At 45.0% G+C, this 6,000-nt stretch overlaps 1 long non-coding RNA gene across 1 annotated transcript in view; it reads left to right on the forward strand.

Annotated features, from left to right (window-relative positions):
* The window catches only part of LOC149872437 (uncharacterized), a 103,084-nt gene extending 97,914 nt beyond the window's left edge, over positions 1-5,170 (forward strand). Inside the window, exons 2-3 of the long non-coding RNA XR_016440626.1 lie at positions 1,313-1,516; positions 3,024-5,170. This is a non-coding gene — a long non-coding RNA (uncharacterized LOC149872437). The remainder of the gene's footprint in view (positions 1-1,312; positions 1,517-3,023) is intronic.
* The last annotated feature ends 830 nt before the right edge of the window (positions 5,171-6,000 follow it).

Raw genomic sequence — 6,000 nt, forward strand, 5'->3', positions numbered from 1 at the left:
TCCTATCTCCAAGGAACCACTTCTGCTGATACATTCTGAGATGGCATTTATCTTTTTCACAATTTCATTGCATTGGCTGCATAGTCATCGCATGGTCAGTGAATAAATCTGAGTCTTTCTGCACCTCTGCCGTTTCCAACTGATTAGCTTGGAGGTGCTGCCAGAAATTCTCCTGAATGCCTAAGTGCATGGCTTTCACTTTGCACAATTACACTTCCCCCCGTTTCTGTTCCTCCTGAGGTTCAGTTCATCGGGTTGTCCTGGGATATACCGCTCCTCTTTTTTGTTGATGTGTCACCAGCAGATTTTACTCTCATGTTCCTATTTTCTGTGCCAGGATTATTAATGAAACTGTTTGAGGAGATCAGCCCCAATACCCGTCTTTGAGGAACTGCAGTGGCAACTTCCATCTGTCCAATAACTGTCCTTTTAACACTACCCATGAGCATCTCCCAACTAGTCATTTCCTTACCCTCCTTCCACATCTTGCAGTCATCTCCAGCTTCCCCTCTTGCAGTAATATTTTTCCCACGTGACACTATCAAATATATTTTTTAAATCTAGACAGGTTAGACCTACTTGATTTTCTAGACAAGAAAAATGTGTTTTATTACCAAAGAATAAAGGTGCAATATGTGAAAAACATGCTGACAAGAAATGCAGCATAACTCACATCAGTTATGGCCAGCTTGGATTATCTTGCTGTTATATAGCCATTTCGTGTTCTACTCTGCATATATTAGGCATACTGAATTCTACCTGAGCTCATATATTTTGATGTAGAATAACACCTAAATGATAAAATGTGCAAGGCAGGTGATTCAGGTCTCAAAATACGTGTGCATTTCACACATCTGGCCTTGGCAAGATTTCTTACAGAGGATCACAGCCATGTTTTATGTTGGGTTGATTGAAAGCTGGAAATGAGCCTTTAAGAAAATGACATAAAACTATTTACCCATATTCAACTCTGGCCAGTAGTACTGCAGGCTGATATACTGTCAACATATCTTCTCAGCCTTATGTTTAATTCAACACAGAACTTGTAGTGGAATAACATCAAGTCAAGCTTTTATTAAAATTTCCTTACTTGAAGTCTCAAAGCAACCAGTGTCATTAGAGTTTAAGCATGGAGGTGAATAAAAAAATGAGAGCTGTTAGGAGGAACAAGTAAATTTTGAGATAAATTCAGATTAATACTGGATTCAATTAACTTTTTTTAACCTTTTGATTAAATAATTCTATCTGTTCCCCCATCACCACACAGATACCTCCACATTTCTTATCTTCCCCTTCCCTTGGTATCCTGCAGCCTGAGCGTGCAAGAAGCCAGCGGCCACCTCCAGAAATTGAAGCTCCCCCATGCTTCTTCAAGTGAAAAGTAATGTTTCTGCAATGCAGTCGTCTGTTCTCTTCTGAGCCTCCGCCTAACTCCCGGGCAATCTGCAAGGGGAAGAGTGAACACAGAGTAGGTGTGGTGTGAATTTTTCAGAAAAAAAAATGGATTGCAGCATAAGTGAGTAAGCCGTCACTTCATCTCCATTTTTATGTATAATTGCAGGTAAATTTACTGTTTGTTACATGCAGTGGAAGAAGTGGTTTGGGGTTATAGGCTGTCCAGCATAATTGAGAGGAAACCTTCTATATATTTTGTGATTTCAGATACTTTACTTTTTTATAAGGTTATAGCAGAGAGTTTTGTGTTCCTCAATTTCACTTCCTAATGCGGGTGTAGCAAGAATTCAGGATACGTCCCCAAACAGCAAAGCAGCTTCCGAGTACTTACTTAAAGCAGGTCTTTGCAAGAATATTCTGCTAAGTATATTGAAATAAGTAAAATAAAATAAAAACCTTTCCCTCAGAATTTTACAAGTGACTGGGCTTTTCATTGCAACTGTTCTGATGTGGTAAAAATTGTTTTTTTATAGAATCACAGACAATGAGGGCTGAAAGGACTTCACGAGGTCACATCTAGTCCAACCCCCTGCTCCAAGCAGGACCAGCCCCAACTACATCATCCCAGCCAGGACTTTGTCTAGCTGGGACTTAAAAACCTCCAAAGATGGAAATTCCTTTGCTGCTCTTCCTTTTGATGGAGTATTGCAATTGTTATAGTGATTGCACAGTCTTGGCTTTTTACACATACAAGGAAAGTGAAAGAGTTAGGGTGAATTGGAATCATATTCCTGTGAATTGCAAAAATACCCCCAAAATTAAAAAAAAACAAAACAAAGCAAACCAAAACCTCCTAGATAAATTTCTGCAAACTAGAGCTGTAGTGAGCAGAACTCTGGTGAGCAAATCTCCCTGAGATCCTGAGCTGAAAGCCACTTACGGTGTGTCTACACATGCGCTTTAATGCACATTCACCTGTTTTAATGTGCATTAAAGCATCACAGAAATGTGCATTTTCACTAAGGCACATTAAAGGAGGCTAAAGCGCCTCACAATGGAGGTGCTAAATGTAACGTGTATGATCAAAAGTTCATTAATGAACATGTCGATGTACCCTTAGTTGCTAAGTATAACGTGTCTGTTTTAATGCTCTGAGATGCAGGTGGCAGATGGAAGATACAATTGGTCTGTAGTTCGCCACTCACTTTGCAATGATTTCATGTGGTCAGGGAACATGGTCCTTTAACAAGTCATAAGCTTTCTTTGACCATAATGGGGCTTAGCTGCGGCCCGCGTCTCAGAACGGGCGTAGCGGTGCTGGTACCGCTGCGAGAGTCCAAGGATATGGGTAAAGCGGAGTGGTAACATGCTTTATTGGAAGAGATAAGAAACAAGGTCTTGGACCTCTGTGCCTTTCATCTCTTAGAGAAAGAAGCAGTCACAGTCCAAGCTTAAAACAGTTATTCTCATCATAATGTAATTATGGGATAACTTGACAAATGAGCATTTATCATCTGCGGAGCCAAGAGGAATGAGCAGAGGGACAGATGAGGGGCAGGTTGTAATGGGCCATGAAACAGATGTCTCTGGTTTTGGTACCGGGTAAAACTATGACTTCCTGTTCTCAGGCCTGCCTTCTGGAAGTATCACGGGGCTTCCTTCGAGCATGAGGACACTGAGAGAGAGCGGCTGCCGGCAGCGTGCGAGGAACAGGGACCCGAGCGAATGCTTGCCGCTTTATTGAACGAAGCCATACTTCAGCAGCACGACTTTGCATGCCCTTCCCTCGCTGCTCCTGCACTCATGTGTCTCAAATGGTTTTACAAAGGGAGATCCAAGCTGCCTGATGAATGTGTTTTCCCAACACTCGTCTGATGATAAGCGCGAAACTCTTCCTTGATTGTAGCAGATGCATGAAAATTGTTAAATTGCAGGATGCACAGAGCACCAGCAGCTTTCGTTTTCTAAATGACACCAAGTCAGGCTGCTTGGGGCTTGAAAAGGCTGAATGAAGCTGTGCTATAAATGCTATTAAGTCCTTGGGTAAAGACAGAAGACACCCCAGAGCAGCCAAGGCAAACGGGGCACATTCACCTCTGACTGGTACAAACTGTGAAAAAAATAATAGGTACCTTTTATGTCTCTGTGCATGGATTTGCCTTAACACGAGTGTGATCTTGGAAACAGCAAGGGGATCTTGAGGCATCAGATTATGCGTGGTCTTGGGATCCCCAAAAAAGGACTGAAAAGAGTGAAAACCTGTCAGGCTTTTTCCATAAAAGGGAGATTTCTGGAGCTGGGTAGCTTTGCTGAGGGCAAGGGCAGGAACTTGGTGGCGAGAGTTCACATAATCATAGAAAATTCAGGGTGGAAGGGACCTCCGGGGGTCACATCTAGTCCAGCCCCTGCTCCAAGCAGGACCAGTCCCAACTACATCATCCCAGCCAAGGCTTTGTCAAAGTGGGTCTTAAACATCTCCAAGGATGGAGACTGCACCACCTCTCCCAGTGACCTGTTCTAGTGTTTCACCACCCTCCTCGTGAGAGAGTTTTTTCCTAATATCCAACCTAAACTTCCCTTGCTGCAAGTTAAATATAGACTGAGTGGCAACATATGGCTTTTAGCAGTTTTTGCATAGAGGTGGTCAGCTTGCTATATCTTACCTTTATTGAGGTGGACTTGATGCTCGTTTGCTACATTACAAGGAATACAGGAATAAGTGTGTGCATGTGCACACATGTGTAAGGAAGGAATCCTGGTCTGGGCAGTAGTGGGAGCTCTTTTGGGATGTTTTTTGTTTTTTTCTGTTTTTTTCTTGAGCTTTCACTATGCTGCACTTTAGCACTGTGGTATATGGTATTTAATTACACTGGATTTAATCAGTTGATCTAATTTTTCAGGACTGGTTCTGGTTATCTGTAAGGACAAGCAAAAGCCTGCCCTGCCCCCCTTGAATGCATGTCTTGGCTTGTCTCATGTATCCAGGTTGTCTTGGCTTGAGTTTTCTTTACCCCTCCTTCCCCCATCCACCCTGCCTCCCTCTGAAGCATCGCAGACTGCCCATGGCCAGAGATGAGATACTGAGCTGGGTCCACTCATGCTCCTAGAGGTGTCGAGAAACATGCTTGACTCATGTCAACCCTTAGTTTTTATACCAAAATAATAGTTCTGTTAGTCTATAGGTACCTGGTATAAGGACCCATATGGATAATGTCATGCTGATGTGCTCAGGTTAAACCAGTCACTAGATTTGGGGGCAGGGTTGAATTTTCCCTGAACTGCAGCCCTTGCCAGTCTGACCCCGTAGCTTTGGACAGAGTCCACTCTCTGGGGTCATCCAGGCAACTTTTACCGAACAAATTCTGCGCAAGGGGCACAAGGCAGTGGCAAAGCCCTTGTCTTCCTTGCTGTCTTTCCGTGCATGCTGCAGGCCCTCGGTTGTTTGCACTAAGGATCCCAAGCACGTTGTGCTGTATTAGGGGCACCTTTGTGGCTCATTGTGTGAGGTGCCCTGTAGCAGATGTCCTTGTCATCCTTTTCAGAGAGAGGATGCGTTCTTGTCATTAGCATCTAGTATATATGATTGCCTGGACTGGGTAACCCAAGCAGTCCCTTCCAGTCATGTATTACCATGTTGTCACCCTGTTCACATCATGGGACAGGAGGACAAACCCCTTGTAGCTTATGTATGTGGCACATTAATTCCACTGTTGTATCACCCCTGATCTCCACTGCTCCCAGCACAATCCTGTCACTGCTGGTTTGAAAATCCCCTCTTCTGTTTCCCACATATCAGGAGATATTTGCAGCAATGAATGCAGGGAAGCCTCCGGCCCAGGGCCAAACCTTTTATTTTAAAGCCACAAGCTGGAAAAGTGCACGTCCGGCTCGACATGGGCTAGGTGGTTTCAGGCATCAGGGAGCTGACCGGCACTGTCGTGCTTTTCGCTAGCCCCTTTGGGGACCTACCCAGAGCTCATGAGCTTCACTCCCATTGCCACGGCTTCTCCTCCCACTCCTCACCTCCAGCTGCAGTGCAGGCATAGCTGGAAGATGCCCAGCCCAGTGCAGCTCCCGCTGGCTGGAAGTTGTGCCCATGCCTCAGTTGCAGGGAAGGTAATGGGGGACTGGGAGAACCAGCAGTGGTGTGGCCCTGGCAGGGGCAAAACCTTCCAGCTCTATAGACCCAGTTTTCAGGCTCTATATTGCCAACCCCTGGGCTAGAAGAGCACACCAGCCTCGTCTTGTTTTACAATCTGGGACCTGTGGATCATCAGTTTATCTGCCGATGCTCCCCGGTGTCTTTAATGCCGGAGAGGAAAAACAAAATCTACCAGTCAGAGACAGCCCCACATGCTCCAAAATGTTGAATCCGAAATAACAAAGTGGGCAGATACACTTAGTGCCAGTCATCTTCCAGCTTGGGTCAAATGGCCAGTGATGGCAGGAACACGGCTGACTCGTCCTGTCAGAGCAGAGAGGATCTCCTGCGGCACAGGGGCGACTCTGGTCGGAAGTCAGGCTTGGCCCTTGGACACTCAACAAGAAAGGGGTTAAATGCCAGCCTCTTCCAATGGCACTGCTTTTCCAGCTTTCCCTTGAACC

Source organism: Crocodylus siamensis, chromosome 2 (genome assembly GCF_052110815.1).
Source record: "Crocodylus siamensis isolate JL-2025a chromosome 2, ASM5211081v1, whole genome shotgun sequence".
Lineage (NCBI taxonomy): Eukaryota > Metazoa > Chordata > Crocodylia > Crocodylidae > Crocodylus > Crocodylus siamensis.